The sequence below is a fragment of the Tenrec ecaudatus genome, chromosome 8 (genome assembly GCF_050624435.1).
Source record: "Tenrec ecaudatus isolate mTenEca1 chromosome 8, mTenEca1.hap1, whole genome shotgun sequence".
Classification (NCBI taxonomy): Eukaryota; Metazoa; Chordata; class Mammalia; order Afrosoricida; family Tenrecidae; genus Tenrec; species Tenrec ecaudatus.
In genome coordinates this window covers 162,163,843-162,191,576 of record NC_134537.1, presented here as the reverse complement: position 1 = coordinate 162,191,576, position 27,734 = coordinate 162,163,843, and the positions used below count along the sequence as shown (strand labels likewise).

Sequence of the window (27,734 nt, the reverse complement as noted above, 5' to 3'; positions counted from 1 at the left end):
TTTTGGCAAATGCCTTCAGTGCTGCTTGGACTTCTTTTAGTGCCATTAATTATTGATCATGTGTTACTTCTTAAAATGGCTGGGTGCCGACTAATTCTCTTTGGTTCCGTGACTGTGTATTTTTTCCATCTTCTCTGGATGCTTCCTACATCATTCAATATTTTTCCCATAGAATCTTTCAACTTTGAAACTCGAGGCTTGGATTTTTTTCCTTTAATTCTTTCAGCTTAAGATATGCTGTGTTCTTCTTTTTTGGTTTCTAACTTGGTCTTTGTACATTTCATTGTACTTTGTCTTTTCAGGCTGCCCTTTGACTGCATGGTTTCTTCCATGTGCCTTAACTAAAATTAAGAGCAAGTTTCAGAGTCTCTTCTGACATCCACTTTGATCTTGTCCTTCTTTCCTGCTTCATGTCTTTCTTTCCTTTTTAATAACCTTTGGCTTTTGTCGTGTGTGATGGTCCTGATGCTCATCAAGTCTTCTGCTATTTGACACTTAATGTGTCAAATTCATCCTTAGAAAGCGGGATCGACTCAAGGTCATGTTTTGGCTCTCATGGACTTGCTTCAACCTGAGCTTCCATATGAGCAGTGGATGGTCTCTTCCACAGTTGTCCCCTTACCTAGTTTTAGCAGCAGCTATTGAGCTTCCCCAGCATCTTCTTCCAGAGATGTAGTAATTTGATTTCTGTGCATTCTATCTGGAGAAGTCCATGTGTGTCGTTACCATTTGTGTTGTTAAAAAAAAGGGCATAGCTATATATCAGTCATTGGTATTGCAAAATTTTATCGTGTGATCTCTGGTTTCATTTCTATCAACAAGGTTATATTTTCTTAACTACGGTTCCTTCCTTTTTGTTTTCAACTTTTGTATTCCAATATCCAATAGTTAATCGATGTATCGTAATTATATATTTTATCAATTCAGACTGAAGATGTTGGTGACATTCTTCAATTTCTGCATCACTAGCTGTAGTGATCGGTGGATACATTTTAACGATATTCATATTAAGTGTGTTTCCTTGTATGTGGATAGAGAGTATCCTATCGCAGGCAACAGAGATCTTGAGATGTCCCTTTTGATGATGAATAAAATGCCATTCCTCTGGACTCTGTCATCCCTACATCATAAACCACATGACTGTCTGATTCACAATGGCCAATGCAAGTCCATGCAGCTCACTAACCAATGGACATGATCTTCAAGCTTTCTATTTCATTTTTGGATGACTTCCAGTGTCCCTAGCATTATACGTCGACATTCCAAGTTCCAATTATCAACTGATGTTTGTAGCAGCTTCTGTTCGTTTGGAATCATGCACCATGAGCAAATGAAGTCCCCGAAGACCTCACTCCCAAGGCTTAATTCGATTTTTGTCATCGTGGCCGACTCGACTCTGAGAAGGCAGCTCTTCCTCAGTCACATCGTAGTGCCTTCTGACCCGAGGGACTCATTTTCTGGCACCGGCTCTAACAATGTTAGGTTCCTGCTGATGAGGTTTTCCATCTCTGACAGGGTTCCACTTCGATCCACAATTGCTCTGAAGTGGACAGCTTACTCCTTCTTCAGAATCTGTTCTCAGTCTGGAAGCTCTGCTGAAGCGTGCTCACTTTGGGTGATCCTGCTGGCAGTTGAAATACCAGTGACCTACCTTCCAGCATCCCAGCAACACACAAGCCACCACAGCACGACACACTGACAGACAAGTGCTGCACTCTGCAAGCTAGCTACCATTATTGTCCCCATTTCACAGACAATGAAGCTAGACTCAGAGAAGCTAAACAATGTGCCCACGGTCACAACTAGCCCCGTGCTAGTGCTGTCGAATGCTCTTACCTCTCTATAGACCATTTGCATCATTTAAACCAATGGTGATCTGAGGCTGTCCACTGGGCCTTGGGTAGCTGGACAGCAGAGAGACTGATGGGGAGGAAACCCCAGTTCCCTGAGCACCCTGCGCTTAGATGCCAGGCCACCATGCACAACAGGGAAATGCCACACTCCTCAGAATGGCTTTGGTTAGAGCAGGAGGCAGAAGGTGCTAAGGCAAGACAGGGCCCGCCAGCTGTTTGGAAGAGGCAGCATTGAGCTAGAGTCATGATGCATCACGGGCCGGGTCCGGGGCCGGGGCGTTGCTCAACATGTTTGGGTGGGTGACAGGCAGCGGGTGTGGGCTGTGATGTAACCGAGCTGCTGTGCTGCTGGGTGGCAGGGAGACTGACTAACTTTCCTCTGCCAATGGCTCCTAATCTCCTCGATGGCAGGGAGGGCAGGCGTGGCGGCACACACAGCCCATTGCCCACACAGCCTGCCAGACAGGGAAAGTCAACACAGCGACTCATCCCTCTTGCTTGGGACGAGGCTGGGTGGCGCTCCGCCCTGGACCACAGGGACTGACTAAGACAGCCCTGGCACAGAGGGGTGCGTGGGAGGAGCAAGACAGGCACGACAGACTCAAATAGCAGGGTCTCTGCGGTGGAATGTTTTCTTTTCTTTTACCTCTGTGTGCACAGGAAGCAATCAGTTATTGAATTCCTTCGAGTCCTGGTGGAGTATTGGGTTACATATTGGGCTGCTAACCACAGGTGGGCAGTTCAAAACCACCCGCCATGTTTTGAGAGAAAGATGAGGCTTTCTATGGAAAAGAAGTTTCACTAGGGAGAAGACCCATATGGCCAATAAACATATGAGAAAATGCTCCCGATCCTTAGCCAACAGAGAAATGCAAATCAAACAACCAGGAGATAGCACCTAACACCTTGAGACTAGCCCAAATCAGAACATCAGAGAGCAACAAATGTTGGAGGGATGTGATGAGATAGGAGCTCTCCTACATTGCTGGTGGTCTTGTAGATATGTAAAGCCGCTATGGAAAGCGATCTGGTGATAAGTTAAAAAGATGGAAATTGATCTACCTTATGACCCAGCCATCCCTCTACTGGGCATATACCCAGAAAAGGTAAGTAATAAACCACGACCAGTCATATGCGCTCCGTTGCAATTCACAATCACAAAGAGTTGGAAGCAACCTAAATTTCCATGGGTAGACGAATGGACCGGTAAACTCTGGCACATACACACAATGTAGTACTATGCATTACTAGAAGCACGGATGAGCATATGAAACACATCTTTTCATGGGAAGAGTTGGAGGAAATTATGCTCAGAGAAGTCAGCCAATCACAAAAGGAGAAGTACAGCATGAGTCCCCTGAGGTACCTGTAATCAGCACGGTGACAATAGAAGAGAAGCCACCTGTATCACAACATTCAGGCTGAGATACAGGGAGTCGGGAGGAGCTTGGACCAAACCCAAGGATATACATGTTGGTCCAACACAAAAATGGGAAAAGGAGGGAGGGGGAGAGAGAAAGAGGGTGGGGTTTGAAAGTGAAATGATGACGGAGGAAGCAGGGCATTAACACACCCAAGGGGAGAGTACTGGTCTCGTCTCCACAAAATTGGAGGTGGCCATGCAGACCCTACCGTGATGCACCAAACCATGAGGACAGCATGGCCACAAAGAGAGAACTACAGGGCTGACCCCCACCAGAGCCAAACTGACCCCCTCCCTCGAAGTGGGTGTGGTGGAGAGCAGAACCGAACCCACAGGTTGGGGAGAGAGGCCAACATGCCACACCCACACGTAGGCAGGCCGAGAGGGAGGAAGAGAAAGAGAGAGCCGGACTGGACCCCACGCTGGCACATCAGCCTCAGAGGATGACGTCCTTGCTAATCGGGGAGCTAATCGGACGCGGAGGGGACTGGGTAACCGACTGACAACAGCACGTGTCACACTGCCCCCTTTCTGGAGCAGACTGCGACAGGACATTCCTGGGGTCATATGGTGGGGAGATAGCATGGTCTGAACCCCCCAAAACAGAGCAAACCAAGAAGGGAGCATACCAGATCAGCAGCTGGAACAAGGCAGAGCTACGAAGCCCCTGAGGAGCCCCCAAAGGGGTGCTCCATGAAGGGAGGGGCAGCTCCTGGACAGTCTTGAAGGCCAGTGAATAGATCTGGGATTTTTGTATATTTCGTCTCTCTCTTTTAAAATTTTTTCTTATTTATTTACTATTTCATTTAAAAAAAATCAAATGTGGTGGAAAAGGTGGATGGGGCCCAGCTATTAAAAGATTTAGTGTCTGTGGTCTTAAAGGCTTGAAGTTACACAAGCTGCCATTCAACGGTGAAGCAACAAGTCCACATGGAAGAAGCACACCACCGGTGCGATCATGAGGGGTCATAGGGACCGGGTAATAGACATCAGCAGACACCTAACAAACAAAATCATATTGTAGAGAACAACGGGTTTGGAGGAGAGATCCAAAGCCCATCTGTAGATAGTGGGACAATCTCCCCACAGAAGGGGCCACAGGAAAAGGCTGATTCAACCAGGGAATAGTGAAGCACTGATGAAACACAGTATATTCCTCTGGTTCCTTGAGGCTTCCTCACCCCCCACTACCATGACCCCAGTGCTGCTTCTCAATGCAGACTAGACTGGAACATGTACACAGATAAGACATGAGTGTTCACAACACACAGAATCCAGGAACAGGAGTGGAAGTAGCGCTACTAGAAGGGTAGGGGGAAGAGGGAGAGAGGAAGGGAGAGAGGAGGACCTGATCGCAATGATCAACACATAACCACACAGCCCTCTCCAGGGGGAAACAGAAAACACGGGGGAAGGGAGACAGCGGTCGGTGTGGGAGATGCAAATAACAACAATGTACAATCTCTCAGGGTTACGGGGGGGGGGGGGGAGAGGAGCCGATACCAAGGGCCCAATAGAAAGTAATTGTCTAGAAAGGAATAAAGGCAGCATGTGTACAAACATGCCTGACTCAGTCAATGTATGGATTGTGATAAGAGTTGTAAACTGAAAGATGAGGCTTTCTGCTCTGTAAAGAATGGCAGTCTCAGAAACTCACAGGGGGCGTTCTACCCTGTCCTAGTGGGTCGCTGTGAGTCGGAACCAGCTCAATAGCAACGAGTCTCTGGAGAATGGGTATCCAGCACACCAGAAGCATTTTAAAATCAATCTCTCACGAAAGCCGTACCTCAGCCCTGTCAGATGAGTGTTATTCGTGCGTATATTTCTGTATACCTCATAGGTAGCATCACTCTTACTATTCCTCCTTTACAGATAAAGAAACGGAGGCTTCTAGGGGGACCTTAAAACATCCCCACCCCGACCCCAAGAACGCATCTATTCCTTGCACGTGCCTTTGTGAAAATCAGAGGCTGGCGCCTTCTGGGCAGGTGTAGTCACCCGCCAGGGCACGTCACGTGACAATCGGAGTCTAGGGTAGAATTCATTTTCATTTCCCTCTTTTTCAGCTGCCCCTACTGACTCCTCTGAAAACCCCTCAGCCAGGACCCGCTGGACCCCATTCACACAAATTCCCTCACCAGCAAGCATCTCCTGGGATGAGGCCTCTTTTGCAGACTCTTTGGCAAAGGCTGCACACCGAAGTAGCTGGTTTGGGTTTTCAACGGGAACTGGAAACACTCTTGTTGAACTGTGAGCAAACCAGAGCCTAGTGGGTTGTGGGTCTGGAGCAAAGAGCCTGATGGGATGGAGGGGCTGGAGGCTGAGGTCACGCCAGCCCAGGACGAGGGCAGACTGCACACACAGCACTTAACTGTCAAGCCAGCACTTCAGTCAGCAGGACACCAGCACAGAAGGGGCGGGGGGGCGGGGGGCGGGGGCGGGGGGGAGGTGCTGTTGCTTGTTCTAGACTCTCCTGAGGACGTATGGGTGCAAACTGCTAAAAACCAGAGCTGAGAGTTCTCCAGCAGTTTACAAGTGGAAAGAGGTTCTTGACGGGTGAGATATTCAAGCCAGGACCGGTTAGCCACTTGCTCAAGTCAAGCCAGGGGACTTTGCAAGGGCAGAACTCAAAGACTTTGATTTATTCCAAAAACCCCAACTCACTGCCATGCTTATTCATAGTGACCTGTCAGGACAGGGTAGAATTGCCCCTGTGGGTTTCCGAGGCTGTCACTCTTTACCGGAGTAGAAAGCCCCATCTTTCTCCCAAGAGCCACTGGTGGTTTTGAACTGCCGACCTTTCGGATTGCAGCCCAAGACATGATGTATTGCCCCAGCCCATGGAGTTCCCCCATTGAGCCATGGATATCAGAGTTGCTGACACACATCTGAGAAACACCATATTCCGGGCGTGTGTCATGAGTGTCTTCAGTGGCTGCTCGGCCTGTGAGAAAGGACAAAGGAAGGCTGGATTGGGGCACGTCTGCAGACACATCCACCCTGGCCGAGATGGAAGGAAGGAAGCACTCCTGGGGAAAGCCTCCACCTCAAGCCATCACCTGGACCAGCCCATCTTTGTTTGCTGCTCCTGGGAAACCCCCTGCCATTTCCAACCACTCCCCTAGCCAGCCAGCCTGCCCCTCCCCTCCACAGGCCTCGGAAACAAGACTGGGGAGCCCAGTGGAAGGCAGGACGCTGGGGCAGAACCCCAAGAACGTTGATCCACCTGCTTGCTAAAACTTGGACGTGCTCTGCACTGGCTGAGAGAGCGACTGCTGCCCTGGGCTCTTCCCACCATCTGCCTTCTCTAGACTCCACTGCAGGGCCCTGATCCAGCCCAGCACCCATGGGCTCCATTTTGACCAGGAGTGCCACCCGGAGCAAAGCCAGCCTTCAGTCCAGGGTCTGAGTTCCAAGGGCTAGACTCAGAGCAAGCCTACTCTGGTCTTTGAGACCTTAACTTTGATGGTTGATGGGCCATTTTCTCCCCTGCAGAGCCTCTGGGGGTTTTGAACTGCTGACCTTGTGGTTAGGAGCCCAGCCCACTCCACTAGCAGGCCCAGGGAAGGCTTTCTCTCCTCAGTGATAGTCATGCAGATTGACCTCCCTCTTCCCCCGTCTTGGTTTCTCCTCAGGTCTGACAGGCTCATTACTTTGATATTTCAAAAGAGAGACTCAAGACACACCCACTAAGTCCTGTCTCATTAACATAACAAAGGCAACCCATTCCCTAAAGGGACTGTCAATTTGGCCATACACATGAGCCTTTACAACACAATTTTTGGAGGGGAGAGGGTAACACAATTGAATCCATGATACCACTTTTATTGTAAAGGACATTAAATTGTTGTGTTTCTTGGGTAGATTCTATGACCAAAATGTTGAATTATGCAGGAAGCATAAAAAAAAGGGGGGGGTATAGTGGTGGTGGGGTGGAGTGGGTAAAAGGGAGACAAGGTCAAGGAGTCCAGGAAGAAAAAGAATGTTTGAAAACTGATTGTGGTAGCAATTGTACAATTCTGCTTGACATGATTGAACTATGTGATAAATGTATTAACTCCCAATGAATAATAAATAATAATAAGAAGATGATGCAAAGAATACACAGAGAACTGCACAAAAAGAGCGAGTTGATATCTCCCCATTTCAGGAGATGACATGAGCAGGAACCCACCAATGATGGTGAAGGCAGAAGTCCACGCTGCAGCGAAAGCATTAGCCAACAACAAGGCTCCAGGGATTGACGGAATTCCACTGAAATGTTTCAACAAACTGATGAAGCACTGGAAGCACTCGCTCATCTCTGCCAGGAAATTTGGGCACGGCTACTTAGCCAACGGACTAGAGGAAACACAGATTTGTTTCTCTTCCAAAGAAAGGTGACCCAATAGAATACACAAATTACAGAACAATGCCATCGACATCGCACGCAGTAAACTGTTACTGAAGACAGTCCAACAACAGTTGCAGTGGTACAACAACAGGGAGCTGCCAGGAATTCAGGCCAGATTCAAAAGAGGAAGTGGATCAGGAGACCTCAATGCTGATGTCAGACAGGTCTTGGCTCAGAGTGGAGAATACCAGAAACACGTCTACTTGTGTTTCGTTGACTACAGAAACACGTTCCCTTGTGTTTCATTGACTACAGAAACACGTTCACTTGTATTTCATTGACTACAGAAACACGTTCCCTTGTGTTTCATTGACTACAGAAACACATTCCCTTGTGTTTCATTGACTACAGAAACACGTTCACTTGTATTTCATTGACTACAGAAACACGTTCCCTTGTGTTTCATTGACTACAGAAACACGTTCACTTGTGTTTCATTGACTACAGAAACACGTTCACTTGTGTTTCATTGACTATAGAAACACGTTCACTTGTGTTTCGTTGACAACAGAAACATGTTCACGTGTGTTTCATTGACTACAGATACACGTTCCCTTGTGTTTCATTGACAACAGAAACATGTTCCCTTGTGTTTCATTGACTACAGATACACGTTCCCTTATGTTTCATTGACTACAGAAACATGACTACTTGTGTTTCACTGACTGTGTAAAGGCATTGGACGGTAAGGATCCTTACAAACTATGGCTCGCCTTGAGATGAATGGGATTTCCAGAACACTTCGTTGTGACTGTGCAGAACTGCTACGTGGATTAAGGGAGAACTGTGTGAACAGGACAAAAGGATGCTGCATGGAAAGGTGTGCGACAGGAAATGTGTGCGACAGGGTTGCATCCTTTCACCACACTTATTGAATCTGTAGGCTGAACAAATAAATCATCAGAGAGGCTGGATTCTATGAAGAAAACTGTGGTATCAGAGTTGAGGGAAGGTTTATTAACAACCTGCAGTAAGCAGACACCACAACCTTGCTTGCTCAAATTTAGGAGGAATTGCACTTGCTGATGAAGATCACAGATCGCAGGCTCCAGTAGGGATTACGACCCAATGTAAAGAAAACAAAAATCCTCACGACTAGACCAATAGGAAACAGCATGACAAATGGAGGAAAAGGTTGAAATTGTCGAGGATTTTATTTTGCTTTGATCCAAGCTCAATGCTCATGGGACAGCAGTCAAGAGACCAAACGGCACATTGTGTCAGGCAAATCAGCTGCACAGACCACTTTCGAATGTTGTGGCTGCACCAGGGCCTGGTATTTTCCATGGCCTTGCGTGCCTGTGAAGGTTGGACAAGGAAAAAGGAAGCCCGAGGGAAAATGAGTGCATTTGAACGATGGTGCCGGGGAAGAATATTGAAAGCACCGGGGCTGCCAAAAGAGCCAACAGTAACCGTCGTGGAAGAAGTAAACCGGATGCTCCTTAGCGGCAAGGAAAAAGACTGACTTCACATTGTTTGGACACGGTGTTGAAGAGAGACAAGCCGTGGCGAAGGACAGCCTGCTTGGGAGAGTGGAGGAGCCATGACAAAGCGGAAGGCCCTTGTGATATTTAGGGTTTTAGTGCCAACATGGCTCTTGTAAGAATGAATATATGGGAAAAAAAGAATGAATAAATTGGCAGAATATATATTGTAAGAATATATGGGCAGAATATATATTGTAAGAATATATGGGCAGAATTTAGCCTGTCAGTCAGGTCACTGCTTGATTACCTCTTTTGGAGTTGGGACCGAGACAAATGGCTCTCTGGAGACCAGCCCCACTCTCTCTTGGCCTTTACCTTCCTGCTGGAGAGCCATGCCGAGACATGCTTGGACCCTGTGATGTGGCCGCCACCATTGGATCCACCAGACTTTGCACCCACCGGCCTGTGATATTCCTGCATTCTGCATCATGGTTTCTGGCTGCGTGACTCAGAAAAGGGACTGATGGACTGATGAACTTGATCTGGACTGGGATGTTTGCGTGATCTACAATTACGTCTTGATCTAAAGCTCTCTCTGACTCATGTATGAGTGTCACTGGATTTGCTTCTCTCGTCAACCCGGCCTCACACAGCCCTTGAGGGGATGGATTGACATGGTGGCAGTGAAAGTGTGCGCAAGCAGAAGAACGACTGTGAGGAGCGCATTTTACCCCCAAGTGCACAGGCCTACCACGAGTTAGGGACCCAGGCAACAGCAGCTAACACCATCAGCATCGCTGTGAGTAAAAATAGAGCTTCTAGAGTTTGAGGGGGAGTGGAAGGGGATTCCCACCTGATGACCCCACCTCTCCCGTGACAGGGCCAGCTCAGAGCATGAGTCAAGTGCACGGGATGGAGCCAGTTCTGTGGGAGGGCTGGGTTCTGGCTGCCTGCTTTCCAAACCATTTACTTTGGGAGGTAAACTTGTCCTTGGTTCCTGAGAGAGCACTTCCCAAGCTTGAGAGCTTTCCCAGTGAACGAAGCATCTCGAATGAGGCCTCTGGGTCGGATCTGCGAGTTCCTGTTGATGCGCTTCATGACATGGTGTCAACCAGACCTCAGCAGATGGAGCTGACCTGATCAACCGCGCCTCCATCACGGGACGCCAATAAAGACTTTGGTCTCAGAAGCTCCAGGAGCTTCCTGGCTAGTGAACGGCATGGATGGATGTACGTGGGAGGACGCTGGGGACCCTCCCGGCCCTCGCCCAATGTGTCTCACTGGGTGTAGCCTGTAGTCTGCAGTCACACTGTAACACCGTTTGACAGTTGTAGTACAGCTCTCTTGTGAGTTCTGCAAGTTGTTCTAGAGAACTATTGAGCCCGAGGGAGCAGTGGGAGCCAGTGGAGCAGAACGAGGAGCCATGGGCCCTCAAGCTTGGAGCTGGCGTCTGAGGTGCTGGGCAGCCTTGGAAGACTGGAGGGTGGCCCCTTCAACTTGACCTGGGTAGATGTCAGGAGAGAGGTAGTGCTGTTCACCTGGAAGCCACACTGAATAGAATGCTTGGCGGTGGATGCTTAGATTCAATGCCAGCAAAGGAGGGTTTGACTTTGCATACGAGTGTGCCTCTGTTCCCCTTTGTAAGGCAAGGACCATCCTAGCAGCATGGTGTACCTCTTATTGGGCTACAGGGGAACCTGGGATGAGATAATTTACATAAAGAGCTTAAGGGAGTGCCTAGCACAGTGCTCAATAAAAGCTAATTATTATTATTTGACCTGGATCCTGTTCCCTATTAGATGTTCAATGAACTCTCCCCTCCTTCCCAGCCCCGGGGACTCACGAGCCTGGGAGGCTGCTGGGCCTGGATGGTGAGCACCCCATTAGTCAGATCCCTGACTGGAGACTACAGCCCACCTGGCCCCTCCCTCCCTCCAGGCAGCAGTGTCTCAGGAGTCGCCCCAGATTTGGCAGGGCCCCAGCTCCCTGGGAGCCAAGTGCCTCCCTTCCTCCTTCCCTAGCTTTGTTGTTGTTGTTGTCTAGGACAATAAAACAGAGACCCAAAGGAATCTCCCCTGACGGTCCCCACCTGCTCCTGTGGACTCCTTCCTCTCCATCCCTACCACACCCTTCTCCCGGAGTTTCCTTCTCGTGGAGCCCAAGGCAGAGCTCGGGGCCCTTGGGAAGCAGGACCTGATTGGCTGTTCTGGGTGGAGTTCTAGGCTCCACCGACACAGGGGCTTCAGATCCAATCACCGGCTTTCTTGCCACGAGATGCGGGTAGGAGCTGGAGCCTCGCTCGGGCCAGCTGACCCCTTATCTCTCAGTCTAAGCTCAAAGATCCACCTGGGACCAAAAAGTGGACTCCATGTCTTCCAACAACCCCTGATCGAGTAAGGTCAGGGGTCAGGAAGCTGGAGACGGAGCAGTGACCAGAACCGGACAGATGGCGAAAACTCAGTCCTTGTGGCAGCTGCCAGTGCCTTGAAATCCCCTGGAGGCTGGGTGGCCGCAGGTCAAGGTGCCCAGCTGGGCAACTAAGTCTTTAACACCCTCCAAGAAACATCCCCTCGAGGGCACTGTGGGGAGCCCCCAAGATGTTTGGGGGCTGCTGATGAACGAGTGACCATGTGTTGGCAAACCCACTGGGGCAGCTCCTGGGCTGCCTGCAGCGCTGTATGGAGAGAACAGGGGCAGATCCCAGGCATGGGAAGGTCTTCCGAGGTCAAGTTCTGAACCCACAGAGGATGCTCTGAGGGACGTGGACATCCCCAGGCCAGAACCCCTCTGTTCCCGCCAGCCCACCTGCCCCCGGGTGTGCTTCCTAATGTCCCGAAGTGTTGGGGAAGCCTGACCTCTTCACAAGGCCCCTCTGTACCCTGCCCCTTCCGCCATAACTCTTCTCCTTCTTCTGAGCCCTCTTTCTCTCTCTCTCTCTCTCTCTCTCTCTCTCTCTCTCTCACACACACACACACACACACACACACACACACACACACACACCAAACCAGTTGCCATCCAGGTACACCCCCCCCCCACCCGTGGACCCCCATGCGGAGTACGAGGGCACTTCACAGGGTATTCTCCCCTTTAAAAAACAAACAAACAAACAAACAAACAAACAAACAAACCACTTTCTTATAAATCGGGCTGAGATCGACAGAGAAGATCTGTTTTCCACTCACCAGCTCAGGTGCACATTGTTCTATCTCACTAGTTGCAAACCCCACCCGGAAGCCTCACGCTCCCTCCTCCCTCCGCCCTCCTCCCCCCCCCTCCCTCCGCCCTCCTCCCTCCTCACGCTTCCGTTTCTCCTTCCCTCTTAACCCTTCAGAACTTGGTCCTCGGGTAAATGCTGCCCTGGTGATCTCAAATGGTTGATTGTCTGAAGATGTGCAGACCTCGCTGGTATGATTGGTGGTCTTAAAGATCTGTTTGGCTTCAAGTTGAGTTGTGGGGGGTTCCATCAGTCTCTATTGAATGAGCAAGCCTGGTCTTTTTGATTCTTTTGAGTCTTGTTCTATATTGTCTCCCACCCCAGCCAGGATCTTCTACTGGGGGGTCCTCTTCGGAGCAACAGGCAGTAGTGGCCAGGCACCATCTAGTTGTTCTGGTCTCTGGGTCAACTCCCCAGGGTGTTCAGTGGCGGGTTTTTCAGATCTCCAGGCCTTTCACTGGGCGTCCCTCGGGTGGGCTGACCCTGCAGCCATTGGTTAGCCCTCATGCATATCAGCCATTCGCCTATCCGGGGACTCTGCTCACAAGTATGCCTGTTTCCCCCAGCTTGTGAGGTCTCTTTTCCTTGGTTTTTCCTATCTCAGACACTGACCCACCACCGCTGGCCTTGACACCCACCTGTGCAATTCTCACTGGCCCATCCTCACCTCTCCCTCCCTTCTGCTCTCAGCCATGTGACCTCCCAAGTGCCCAGGTGGCCGAGCCTTCCGGAGCCTGCTGCACCCTTCTCTCTGCTGGCCTGGCCACGCATGTCCTGTCCTCTTGTTCTCCTCTCTGGACTATGCCCACACCGTCCTGTCCAGCTGACCTTGCTCTGCTCTGTCCACTTGGCCTCCGTTGCCGACACTGCCCCCTCTCTACCACCCATCCCGTAAGTATGGCTCTCTACACAGACCTCTGCTTTGCCCGCTGAGGCCGTGGTTTCAGTGGGGATCTTTCCAGACCCTGGTCCCCACAGCCTTCTCCAAGCTCTCGACCCAGTGCTCCTCCACAGTAGTTACATGAATGTGGTGTGCCCAAATCCATTGAAAGGAAGGGGCCCTGACCCCCATCTTCCCCAGCCTCCGTCTCTGTGACCTGTGCCCCCATGCTAGGAGCCTCGGGTTCTCCCAGCTGCCACACCCTCCTTCCCGCTCCATTTCCGACTGACCACCAAGTCCTGGGAGCCCTCTGAGGAATGAGGGTCTGCCTTTCGTCCAGGGGTTCCAGCTCAGGCCCCTCCATTTCCTTTCTGAAAGTCTATCTCCTTGCTGCCCTTATGATGGCCTCCAGGGTGCAGACCCCTCTGAGATCCCTCACGTCAGCTCGGAAAATCCCAGCTCCTTCTCTGGCCTCTCCAGGGCTCTGCATCCCACCCCTGCCTTCTGCACCCCCTGCTCCTCACTTAAATACGCCCCCTGTTTCTCAAAGCCTAATGCCCAATGGATCATTTTGTCCTTTGTGGTCCCTAAGTCCCCCAGCGTCCTTCCATCGTGGTTGTCTGCTCCCACTGCACTGTTGCCCTCCCTGTTGAGGCTCCAGGACGTTGGCAGCCATGCCCGACTCGGCACCACATCGGAGCCAGCTGGGTTGTACACAGAGGACGTGCTGACCAGTGGCAAGAGACTGGGCTGTGGATGGACACGGAGGTCCCTGAGGAAACCAGGGGTCGAGCATCAGTGCAGAATCACACCCCTCACAATTAGGAGCCTGAGAACTTGGTCAAGGCTGCCCGAGGCGGCAGTTAGCATTCAGATTAATTAGTGAACTCTGTAAGGACTTTGAACATGAAACGCACTATATAAATGCTAAGTATTATTATTAAAAAGTAAGAAGTTCTCTAATATGCCAAGTTGGAAAGCCCCTGGGCTAGTCTAAATAAAATGAACGAATGCAGAAAATTAAGCAATTAAACAGGTGATATGTCAGGATTCGCAGAAAAAGCTGAACAGTCTGCATGAGTGCCTTTGGAGCAGGGCCTTTGGGAATTCCTCTTCCCACAGCCGCCTACTTGGCCGTCCCTGTCGGAGGTCTGGTTCCCACAAGGAGGGGAGATGTGGTGGTCTGGCTCCTGGCTGGGTGCCGCTAGGGAGTCTGGGAAGAGCTGGCAGAAGGGAGAAGAGGTGCTCTGGAAGGAGAGGGCAGCAGGGTGCAGGGAGCATTCCCGGGGTGGAGCCTGGTCTAAGCTGTGCGGCCTCCGGCCAGCGGGTCCTTGCAGGGGAACTTGGGTTTCCTCCGTGGCGAAAACCAAGAGCACAGCAGCTTGGGGTTGGCGATGCTCTGAGCCCTCCTTGTGGCCAGAGACAGTGGACGGTGGAGGGGGGACAGGGATGAGGTCACCAGACAAGCCCTCCATGCTGCCTCCTGACCTTAGGAGGCACGTGGTCTGTTTGAGTGTCAAGCTCTTTTCTTGTCTGCCCAATGGGGATAATAGCACCCCTTTCATAGATTTGTGATTAAGAAGTAAATAGAGATAGTAGGTAGGTAGGTAGGTAGGTAGGTAGGTAGGTAGGTAGGTAGGTAGGTAGGTGGGTGGGTGGGTGGGTAGATAGATAGATAGATAGATAGATAAAGGAAAGGTGGAGAGAAATGAGTTGCATGTTAACTCATGGTACAAATAGTATTCTTGGTGGTCACTCTGTTTCGGCTTGAAGCATAGAAAGTATGTAGATCTCTCCCTTCCCTTGCTAGTCAGGAGAGCTCATTAAAATCCCAGCCTTGCACATGCTGCAAGCCATTGGGCTTCTCTTGCGTTTGTGAAACACAGCTCGAAATGCCCACGTCAGAATGCCACTGTTCGCAGCGTGTCCACGAGAAGTGCCCCCACCGAGTGAGACTCAAGTCAGGTGATGGCTTGCTGCTTAGACTGTCGTTATGGGCGACCCCAGGGAAAGCCACGCAGCCCTACCTCAAACAACAAGGACCAGAAATTCCACATGACAGCGACGAAGGAAGCACACCGTCTGTGTGGCCCAAGGATTTCAAGTTCCTAAATCCACGACTGAGGAGAGAATGGTATTGGAGCTTAAAATCTGAGCGCGCGGTTTGCAGAAGGCTGTGGATGACTGTGCAAGTTGAGCATCCACGGGGGCGTCTCCATGTGGGTGAAGCCTCCGGTCACTCGCTCTGACCGCTGACCTGGGGTGTGACTGGCCTTGCCAGCAGGCAGAGCACATTGGAAAGTGGATTACCACCGGCATGGTTAAGTTAAAATGTCACACCTTATCATCGCTCTCCCTTTTGACCCGTGTTAAAATTCCTGTTAGTGTTTAATAGCTTTGCTTCCTTTTTGAGGGAGATTTCCCCCTGTTTCATTTTGTTACTGCTGTTGTACACTTTGCTGCATGTGAAATCCAGGATGGCTAAGTCCATGGAGCTCGCCATTGGAGTAATAGTGCTTTAGGATGGTAGCAGGGGAGGCCGGGGGGCAATGGGGAGGTAATAAAAATGAGCAGAAGAAAGAAGAATCTGCTTTAAAAGTGAGGGTGGCGGTGACGATCGCACATCTTTCTAAAGTGACTAAACCACCGACTGTCTGCTGTGGAAAGCAAACGCCAATACACTCTTAAAAAAGCGGGCAACAGGGATGAACTATCTGGAGGAAAAACAACGGGACCGACAGTTCTGGGGGGACTTGGGGTGGGGGGGTAGGGGGGGTAAGGAAGTGGTGTTAACAAACCCAGGGACAAGGGAAAAACATGGGACCCCAAATGGTAGAGAAGGGGGAGTGGCAGGCCTGGTGGGAAACGATCAAGGGCAAGGTTGCTTAGAGAAGAGGTATACTCTAGCCCAGGTGGCGATGAAGCATGGTAGTAGGGCAGGAGGAAAGTCAAGGGAGATGGAGGAAAGAGCTAGGAGTCAAAGGGCATTCATGGAGGTCTAGACAAAGACATGTACATGCAAATATATATAGGAGGATGGGGAAATAGATCTATGTGTCTATATTTATAGGTCAAGTATTAAGGTGGCGGAAGGACCTTGGGCCTCAACTCAAACACTCCCTCAATGCATGAATACCTTCTTTTATTAAATTGGAACTCTATGATGCTCACTCTCCCGACACAACAGCTGGAGCCAAAGTGGGTGAACAAGTAAATGTGGTGAAGAAAGCTGATGGTGCCCGGCTATCAAAAGAGATAGTGACTGGGGTCTTAAAGGCTTGAAGATAAACAAGCGGCCATCTAGCTCAGAAGCAACAAAGTCCACATGGAAGAACACACCAGCCTGTGTGATCGAGTGGTCCCAAAGGGATCAGTTACCAGGCATCAAAGAACAAAAAATCATATCATTGACTGCACACCTCCATGATAGGATCGCTGAAGACAAATGGGTGCATAAGCAAATGTGGTGAAGAAAGCTAATGGTGCCCGGCTATCAAAAGAGATAGTGTCTGGGGTCTTAAAGGCTTGAAGGTGAACAAGCGGCCATCTAGTTCAGAAGCAAAAAAGCCCACATGGAAGAAGCACACCGGCCAGTGCGATCACGAGGTGCCCAAGGGACCAGGTATAAGGCATCATGCAAAAAAAAAAAAGATATAAGTGTGTGTATGCATGTGTATATATGTGTATATGTATGTATATATATATGTATATATATATATCATATTAAATGAAGGGGGAAGTGCAGAGTGGAGACCCAAGGCCCAAGTGTCGACCAATGGAGATCCCCTCAGAGAGGGGTTTAGGAGAGGAGATGGGTTAATTAGGGTGTGAGGTAGTATCGATGAAGAACACAGCTTTCCCCTGGATCCTGGATGCTTCCTCCCCCCAACTACAATGATCCGAATTCTACCTTGCAGGGCTGGATAGGACAGAGGCTGTACACTGGTGCATATGAGGGTTGGAGGTACAGGGAATCCAGAGTGGATGATACCTTCAGGACCAAGGGTGTGAGGGACGATGCTGGGAGAGTGGAGGGTGAGTGGGTTGGAAAGGGGGAACTGATTACAAGGATCCACATGTGACCTCTTCCCTGGGAGAGGGACAGCAGAGAAGGGGGGAAGGGAGACTCCGGATAGGGCAAGATATGACAAAACAACGATGTATAAATTACCAAGGGCATATGAGGGAGGGGGGAATGGGGAGGGAGGGGGGAAAGAAAAAAAAGAGGACCTGATGCAAGGGGCTTAAGTGGAGAGCAAATGCCTTGAGAATGATTGGGGCAGGGAATGTATGGATGTGCTTTATACAATTGATGTATGTATATGTATGGATTGTGGTAAGAGTTGTATGAGTCCCTAATAAAATGTAAAAGAAGAAAAGAGAAAAAAAAAAAAAAGCGGGCAACAGACCCGGGCACACCCTGTCCATCACAGCGCGCTTCACAATGGCCAGAAGATGGAAGCACCCTCAGTTCGTCTCAGGAGAAGACGGGTGGACACTTTGGGGCATACAGTCAGACCGTGGGCTACTCTGCCTGGCTGAAAAAAAATGACAAAATCATCAAGCATTTCATGGCAGGGCTGGAGCTGGAGAACATGCTGAGGGAAATCAGCTCCTTCTTAATGGACAGATGTGATATGAGGCCACTGTCATCACCGGGTGAAAAAGCCAGATCCAAGAGGGCAGATAAGGCCATGGACTAGACCAGGGTGGGCACACGGGCTCTGAGCCGTGGGGGCTCTGTCAGGGTTTGCACACGGGCTCTGAAGAAACACTGAAAATGAAAATAAACAGAAGGAAGACCCCTGCCCCTGGGGCACTCGCCCTGAGCAGGCCTGTGTGGGGCCATCACAACCGCTGTTTCCCAAACAGGAAAGCCGAGGCTCAGCGGTCAAGGTCAGGCTGCATTTGACCAGCTGGAGACAGGAAGAAAAAATTGACTGGACTTATCCAAGGTCCAAGAAAGAGGTGGCATGGGCTCTGAACAGGTCATATGGAAGAGAAGGTGAACTCCCGACTCTAGGATCTCGGAAGAACTCTTTGCCAGGGACCCCTGCCCCAGAGGGTCCCCGTTTCACACTGCTCTTTCCTCCTGCGGTCTCCTCCTCACCAGTCCTGTTTAAAGGCCTTTCCGTTTCTGATTGCTATATTTAAGCCGATTTTGAGTTTCCTCTCCCCACAACGTGTCTGAAACACCCCAAGGTGCAAGAGACCTGCTCGGTGTTGGCGGCAAGGTGTGGTGAGTAAATCACCCCTCCCCGTTCCAAAGCCGCACGAGGCTGGGGCAATCCGAGAGGAGGCTTCTGTTCTTCCACACTTGCTGTCACTGGTCGTTCCTGTGTGCTGCCTGGCTTGGCCCTGCCCCACAGCCCTTAGCTTGGGGGTTCACATGTGGTTGTTTGGGGTTCTTGCTTCCTGGTAAGACCCCACTTCTGAGCCATATCCCCATCTTCCCCCACCCTTCCTCCCTGGCGGCTCAGCACACGGTGTGGACTTCCCAGGCCGGTCCAGACTGAAGTGACGTGGATTTCACAACTCTCACATGACCACTTCCTGCCAGGCAGGCTGCACAGGGGTCCTTGCCCACTGGAAGCCAAGACGGGCTCACCAAGGTGGCTGGCCTGTCTGTGGTCCCATGAGGCGAGCCCTGACCCTTGTAGAGCCCTGTCCTCCTCTGGACTGCCCACTCTGGTGACTCCTTGCCCAGCTGTACCTGCAGGGTGGTCAGAGAGACCACTTCTGAATGGCCTCCCAGGCTGGGGCTCTGGCCGTCACAGGACACGGATTGGGGATCAGACCTCCTATCCCTGGCGGATCTCAGACCAGCTAAAGGATGACTGATCCCCAATCCTCCATCACAAGTCTCCTCGAGACCTGGACAAGTGCCTCAAAGGGCTTCCTCTTAGTGGGACTTTAGGGAAATTGTATAAAGAAAACCTTTTTCTTTTCTTTCTTTCTTTCTTTCTTTCTTTCTTTCTTTCTTTCTTTCTTTCTTTCTTTCTTTCTTTCTTTCTTTCTTTCTTTCCAGGACATCTCTTTGAAATAATCAAACGAGGATCCCAGGGATCTAAGGAACTGAAGGGTTATAGGATCCTTAGGGAATCCTCTAATCCAGTCTTCCAGAGGCAGAAATGGGATATTTGTTGAAAATACACATTCCAGGGCCTCACCAGAACCTACTGCTGCTGATGCAACTCATTGCTACCCTACAGGCTAGTGCAGAACGGGCTATGCTGGTGCCGCAAACCCCAAGTCAGCTGCTCAGCACCCCAGTGGCTCCTCTGGAGAAAGACGTGGCTTTCGACTCCCATAGAGAAGCACAGTCTCCGAAACCCGCAGGGCCGTTCTGCTCTGCCCTACAGGGCTACCCTTTGGTCCCGCGAGTTTCCAGGCCCGTGATCCTCTGGGGCAGCAGACTGTTACGTCTTTCTCCCGTGGCGCATCTAATGTTCAAACTGCCCACCTTTCGGGGAACAGCCATGCTTTTAAACCACGGTGCTGCCAGGGCTCCTCTGGTTACACCAGCGCCTTTTAAATCAGAATCCAGCACAGTCTGAGAAAGCTTTCGGTCAGCCTGTGAGAGCAGAAATTGGTACAAACTTTCTGAAAAAAAGAATGGGGGTGGGGGTGGGGGATGGTGAGGGGAGGCGTTATGCGCATTGAAAAGAAACCAACTTTTGAGAGAAACGCTTCTAAGGACGTGATTAGATTAATGTATAAATATGCCCATCAAAAGTAAAACTGCTTGTGCTTCCGAAGGCCACCTTAAGAAAGTGAAAGGGTCAGCCCCAGGCTGGTGGAATATCTTTGTAAATCACGTGACTGAGATACAGGGCCTCAGCCCAGGCTCTGTGACCAGCCCTTACATCCGAATGATAAGTCAACCCCTTTAAAAGTGAGGAAAGTATGGCAATAGATATTTGATTAAAGGAGATATACAAATGACTAATAAACATGCACTAGACGGCCAGCATCATTAGTCATTAGGGAAATGCAAATGAAAACCACATAGCGAGCGAGCACCTCACACCCACTGAAATGGCTCACGTCACAGAGGCTGACAGCTCCAGGGGGCCCAGAAAACAAGAGACTGGGACCCCGGGCCCGGGCTGGTGGGAGAGTGGAGCAGCACATGGTAGGTGTAGGAAAGACACCGTCCAGCTCACTGCCCTCAAATGGCTAGAAAGCTGGGGCAGATCTGCTGAGACAGGAAGCAGAATAGCTGTTGCCTGGGGCTTGACCACAACGCATGGGCCTGACGGATGGAAACACGGGGTCATCGTGAAGGTCGTACATCTCGGCCACTGTACTAAACGTCACTTCATTGCACCCATGCACAGGTGAATTTATTGTTTGTAAATGATTCCTCAATAAGACGGTTTAAAACTCACACATCACATTTTTTTTAATGGACTGGAAGAGACCCTGTGTGCTGCAAGCAGTTGAGCTTTGGAGGTTCAAAACCACCCAGAGGCACCTTGAGAGATTCTACTTCCCAAAGAGGTCAAAGTCACGGGCAACCCTAGAATGAATGAATGAATGAGAACGCCAAAGATGGGGGCAGACTGGCAGGACACGTGGCAGGGTGGTCACTTTGATGGTCTCTGCATACGCAGTAGGCTCGCAAATGATTTCTATTTTCCTCTCCTGTTCTTTTGTTTATCTTTGCAACGGTATATGGCGAGTCTACAGAAAATGTGCATGTGTATGTGTGTGTGAGACGCCTGTGTGTGTGCCGCAGGATGCCGTACCCTTGTCTGTCGGTTTGCTTTGGTGAGAGAATATTGAAGAAGAGCAATATACAAGAAGAGCAAAGCACCCCCCGAGGCCTGGGCAGCCACGGGCAGAGCTCCATGCTGTGCACTGGGAAGAGCCAGGCGTCTGCCATGCTGACTTATCCCATCTGTGCAGGCAGGGCTCGGGCGATGGGCAGACCCACGAGAGACAGGCTTGGAGACCCCTCCTGCTCTGATGGTCCACTCCCAGCCCAGCCCAGGCACCCACGTGACAGAGGCCTGGGGGAGCGCTGGGCCGTGTGGGTCCCCGGTACTTGTCCACATCCCCACAGTGACACGCTGTGATGGCACCAGGGCACGGGGCCCTGGGGCACCCAGCTTCTCTGCCCCTCGACAACGGGGGCTTCGTGGCTTTGTCTCCGCCACTGAGGCTCTTGGGCGGTTGGGCACGAGTAGGTGGGAGACTCACTACGAGGTGCGTCTGGGGAAGAGGGTTCTACCGGTAACGTAGAAAAGCACGTGGCTTCCTTTCCAGACCAACACAACGCTGCCTTTTGGTGTGGCTCACCTGCACCTTTCTGAGGACCAGCTCCTCCGCCCTACTCACCTGCCAACCCAATGACTGCTTTGAAAAATATCCAGGTGTGTCCCCTACGACTCAGGATGGGCTAGAGAAGAGACTCTACTGGGAGGCCGCTGCTAAAAGTCCTCCCCGTTAGTGCTGCATACCACGTTGTTGCCTTCCAGAAAGCTCCACACGCTCTCAGCAGTTAAGCAAAGCCATCTCCTCCCAATGGACACGTAGACACCCAGCTCTCTGCTCACCCAGAGGGGCTCTTCTGAGACCTCTGCCTGGCTTCTCTCACTTCAGTTCTTGCCTTTTGAAAAGGGGGGAACCATGTCTACTTCTCCGCTCACAGTGAGGACGGATAGAAGGGTCATTTCTCCTTGGCTCTCTCCTCCTCCATCTGCGCCCCCTGCCTGTGTGTGTGTGTCTCTGGGTGGTGGTGGTGACGGCTGCCACCAGGGAGAAGCAGCTTTCTATCTTGTGGGAGGAGAGTAAGCCGTAGAACAGACTTTTCGGTGATGAACTCCACCCTGTCACTTCCTGCTGACCATGACACTGAGGGCTTGCCAAGCTCACTTCTCCGAGCCTTCGTTTGCAGACCCGTGAAAGGGACATGGTGTCCCACTCCCAGAGTGGTGGGGACCCGTCAGTACAATGGCACCGAGAGCGCGGACGTCTCTTTGGAACACGGTGAGCCAGCAGCTCCCTCGGGTGCAGGGGTCGGGCCCACCTGTAGGAACAATCCATACAGCATGGGGCCTGGTCGGCTTTCTTTGGAGATTGACGTCACAGTGGAGCTTCCTGGTGAAACATCGAAACAGCGACGTGGAAGAGTGGAAGAGAAAGCCCAGCCTCTGAATCAGCCCACAGGTATCTGTGCTTCGGAGGCCCCACAGGGGGTTGGGCCCATGACTCACCAGGGGGAGCCTTTAACTTTTCCTAGCGACCCATCTGAATTTGCCCTTCACATGCCAGTGATTCACCATTTGCTGTCGCGGTTATGTAACTACGGCTATTTTGATCGGTCGGGGTTTCTCTATGTCACCCCTGGGAAGCGTTGTGGAATCTCCTTTCTCACGCACCCGGACTAGGTTATAATGAACAACTGTTGAAATACCAGCCCTGAGAACGAAACCACCTACCGAGCCCTGGACTCGGAGCCAGGAGCCCAGGACCCAGGCCTGTCTGGGCCACCGGTTCCCACGTATTGTGCTTCCCTGGTGTGGCCTCAGTTCGCTCGTTTTAGAAGGAGATGCTAGACTGCAGGCAGCTGAGCCCTGGCATTCATGGACAGTACAGGAATCAGCGCCTCTCAAAGAGCCGTTTCCCTAGACAAGCGTTCCCACAACGTTGCCTATCGCAACCCATGTGCACGGCTATCCAGAGGTAGACATGGGAACTTAGACACGGGGAGGGAGTGGGCAAAAGCAATGGATTTATCTAGACCTCTTACCATCAATTAGTCTAACCTTGGCTACATGAAGTTTCCATTTCTTCCTCACTCTGGGGCTAACAGGAATATCGCACATTGCTGGCACCTCTGTGTATTTGTAATCCCGGTTCCCAGCAGACCGAAGTCAGGCAGTCCTGAAGAAGTAGGCTTCAGAGGGCTAATTATGGTACCTTCACTCTCTTTGCTTATTTCCAGAAGGAGCTCCGTGTCCCAGGATTGGATGGCTAACAGCGGTCCCTCAGAGACATCACTGGACAGCTCTGGGAGGAAGGGACAATGAGGAGGCAGGGCACTCAAACTCTGAGCATCCTGGACACGCTGTCCGTGCACTGATGCCGTTTGCTGGGTTTTTTAAACCTATGGATTGACACCTGTGATCGATTTGGAACAAAACCCCTGTCCTTGCCTCTTGACTCTTCTTCTGAAGCTGTCAGTAAACGTATTTAGACGCTCTCACTCCCGTGTTGCTTCAGCTGTTTGAAGTGACCACGTATGTCACTATAATTCTAAATCCACTTCAATTTTCACTTTTCCTCCTGTCTGTCAGCCGCTCGGACCAGTAGTTCAGTCCCAGGGTAAGGGATCTGGAGGGGTTTGAAGGCCGTGGGCCTTCACTCTCACTTTTTGGTTGTCTGTCTGTTTTTATTATGTATTTACTTATGCTTTTTAAAAGAAGCATATTCTAGCAGGGTGGGGAGGGAGGGGAATAAATGAGGACCTGATACCAGAAATGAAATGCTTTGAGAATGATGGCAACAAATGTATAAATATGTTTGACACAATGGATGGACATATGAATTGTGATAAGAGTTGTACAAGCCCCCAATAACATGATTAAAAAGAAGAAGAAGCCTATTCTATAGAGTTGTTAACCCATCTCAGCAAATGAAATCAGGAGTGTACCCTGTTAACTGCTTTATACAGCTGGTTCCCTGTTCCTTCCCCCTCAATCTCCCTCCAATTTCCTGTCTCTCCCTGCTCCCATGCCTGGCCTCCTCATTGTCTTTAAAGTCGGTGCCATTCGATGTAACAACCACTCCTCTGTTTCTTGATAATAATGGTGCCATTAAGTACTTGTCTTTACAAAGGGGTGCACAAGCAAAAGTGGTGAAGAAAGCTGATGGTGTCTGGCTATCAAAAGATATAGCGCCTGGGGTCTTAAAGGCTTGAAGGTAAAAAAGCGGCCATCTAGCTGAGAAGCAACAAAGCCTACATGGAAGAAGACACCAACCTGTGTGAACACAAGGTGTTGAAGGGATCAGGTTTCAGGCATCAAAGAACAAAAAAAATCATATCATTGTGAATGAGGGGGAGTGCAGATTGGTAACCCAAAACCCACCTGCAGGCAACTGGACATCCCCTTACAGAAGGGTCTCAGGAAGGAGACAGCCAGAGTCCAGTGTAGCAACGATGAAGCATACAACTTTCCTCTAGTTCCTAAATGCTTCCTCCCCCACCACTATCATGATCTGAATTCTCCCTTGCAAGCCTGGCTAGACCAGAAGATGTACACTGGTACAGATAGGAACTGGAAACACAGGGAATCCAGGACAGATGATCCCTTCAGGACCAGTGCTGAGAGTGGCAATACCGGGAGGGTAGAGGGAGGATGGGGTGGAAAGGGGGAACCAATTACAAGACTCTACATTTAACATCCTCCCTGGGGGACGGACAACAGAAAAGTGGGTGAAGGGAGATGTCAGACAGTGTAAGATATGACAAAATAATACTAATTTATAAATTATCAAGGTTTCATGAGAGAGGGGGAAGTGGGGAGGGAGGGGAAAAAATGAGGACCTGATACCAAGGGCTCAAGTAGAAGGCAAATGTTTTGAGAATGATGATGGCAACAAATGTACAGATGTGATTGACATACAATGGATGGATGTATGGATTGTGATAAGAGTTGTGCGAGCCCCCAAGAAAGTGATTTTTTTTTCAAAAGCACTCATCTTTATGAAATGAACTAAATTTGCGAAGGTTCATGCTCCCCAGTTTAGCCCGTGTCCTTCGGTGTCATCTTACTGATGCAGAGTATTCCGTCGCATGGCTCTCCCAGAGTCTGTTTATCCCCGTCTCCACAATCGGAGTTTTTGGTTGCTTCCATGTTTTTGCTATGATGGAAGTTGCTGCGATGCATGTGGGCATGCACATGACTGTCTCTGTGTGGCATTCCGTCTTTAGGGCGCAGACCCAGTAGAGAGATTGCTGGGTCATGTCACTGTATTTGCATTTGTTCAGGAAGCATTTCTTTAGCGGCTGCACAATTCCGCAGTCCTGCCATGAGCAGGTCCATCTTTCCAGTCTCACTTCTTTCAATCTCGTCTTCATTATTGCCACAGTTTTCTCTCTTTGTGTGCTTCCATTTAGATAATTTCTTCTGATCCATCTTCCATCTCCTTCACATAGATCTAGTCTATTAAGTTGTTCTATTGAGTTTAAAATTTCATTTCATTATTGTCATTTTTATTTCTATAAACTCTTGGGATTTTTATTTCTAATTTGCTAGGTCCGTTTTTGTAGCTCTGTTTCCTCAGATAATTTTTGCTCTCATGTTGGTTTTTTAAAAACTAGTCAGCCATTTTATAATTTACTTGTGATCATTCCAATATAAAAAATACATGAAGGTTCTTTTCTGCCGTCTGACTTTGAAACAATTACTTCATTTCAAGGCCTGAGATGCATGCGCTCTTTTTCGAAAGAGGAGTCAGACTTGTTTTTGCCAGATCCCCCGGTGAACGTCAGCATCAGGCACACCTTAACTCCAGCTCAGTCCTCGGAGTCTTCTGCAGACGCCAGATGATGTGAATTCTGGCTCCCCTCCCACACAAGCGTCAGTTTATGATTATAACTCTCCAGAGATGAACTTTTTACCCAATCCCCTGAGTGCTGAGGCTCATTTCCTTCTTGTCCTGTAAGGTGGAAGAAGCAGGGAAGCTTGACCTCCGGCTCACTGTGGTCCTGAGTGTGTCGCCTTTCAGAGATCCAACACAGTGGGCTCAAGGACTTCTAGAAGGTTCCATTTCACATGGGCTCTGGGCTTCGAGTGTTGATGGATTGATTTCCTCTTCAAAGAGCAATAATGAGTTTACTGGCAGTGCGGTGCATCTTGACATATTGTGGAAGTGGACAAGGTTCTTGAAATGAAAGTGCCTACGTTCTCTCCATTGTACCTGCTGCAGTCCTTACAGTCATAAAGTAAACGGCAACTCTGGGTGTCTTCTCCATGGTTAAGGCCGGAATAAAGAAAACAGCCATAGGCATGTTTGTCTCCTTTCCCAGAAGCCTCTCTGTGTACTTCCCTGTGTGTCTCATTGACAATGACATGATCCCATGGCTTGGCCTATGAGGGACATTGTGAAATCAAGTACCTAGCAACCCGGAGTGAGGTTGTCAGAGTCATCTTAGACCAATCTTGGTTTCCTCTATGAGCGAAATGAGGATTTCATTAAGAAGAAAGACGAGGGTCTTGACTGCAGCCAGGCAGTTCAGAGCTAGTCCTGCCAGGAGCTGCTTGGACTCCGGCCCCTTCCCAGAGAAGCAGCACACAGCCAACCCACTTTGCCCATCTTCTTGGGGTGCGTCTAATGAGCAGAATCCAGACCATAGGACAATTTTCCTGACAATCAAATACATTCACCGCATGCCAGGGAAAGAACACTGCCCTTGACTGCCAGTGAGGCCAGGTGCTGTCAGGTCAGAGAGAGCCTGCATTTCCCAGGCCAGGCCCCTGATGACGAAACGCATCAGGCTGGTTCTTTCTGTGCCAGAAAGAGGTGTGAACGGTGATACTGGAATCAGAGCAGCTTCCTCATCATGATCCCTTTGGCCAGTCACACCCACAGCATTTTCTCCGTAAGCATAAGCATCAGATAGGGCAAGGGGCCAAATGGGCACACCTGCCGTACTTGGAAGGTGAGATCTGATAGGCATCAGTGGTTGTGTTACCCCCGGGTAAATAAACTACATTTCCTCTCTCTCGCTCTCTCTTCTATTTCCTCTCATGTACAATATTTATAGCTGGGCCCATCCGCTGAGACCCAAACCTGGAAGCCCACGAGGCAAAGGTACAGCGTGAGCCTCTCGGTTTTTAGATTCTCACCAGTGCCAGGCACCACTGGCCTCCAGACCTCTAGGGCTTGGTGAATGATAAACAGGGTCTTTTTCCCTCGGATGGAGGGGAGTGGGGGGCGGGGAACGGACAGAAGTACATGTCCGAGCAGGGAGGCAGCAGGGCTTTCCTCTGCCAGCCATGAGGGTTTTCCTTCCGTTTCTTTCTTTGCTTGTAAGCCTCCGGACTAAAGAGAATAATACATTTCTGTGGGCTTTTTAGCCTGTCGATGCTGTCAGAGATCTGTCTCCCTATGTAGCTACCTCTTATAAGTCATGCGCTTCCCAGACCGGAGGCTTGGTACATGTTGACTCTTTCTGCCTAACATGCTTTCCTCTAGCACACCCATATTTAGACACCTCTACATCCGCTTCAGGAAGCCCAGGTGGTGCGATCTGCTAAGCCCTAGACTGCTCAAGGCAAGGTTGGCAATACAAATCCAGCGGCTGCTACGAGGAAGAACAACGAGGCTGCCTGCTCTTGGACAGACTTAGAGCTACGAATCGGAATTGACTTGATGACAACCAGTTTGGGACACAGTCTTCAGACCTCAGTTTCAACATCAGTTCCTTAAGGACCCTCCTGAGGAGGTGGTCCCTCCTGCTCTGTGTACCCAGGGCATCCTGCCCTCCCCTTCATGGCATGCTGCATCCTTAGAACGACCTATTTGCAA

At 50.2% G+C, this 27,734-nt stretch overlaps 1 pseudogene; it reads right to left on the bottom strand.

The window, feature by feature from the left end:
* LOC142455583 (high mobility group protein B2 pseudogene) overlaps positions 1 to 27,734 on the bottom strand; it is a 48,336-nt pseudogene that overhangs the window by 19,625 nt on the left and 977 nt on the right.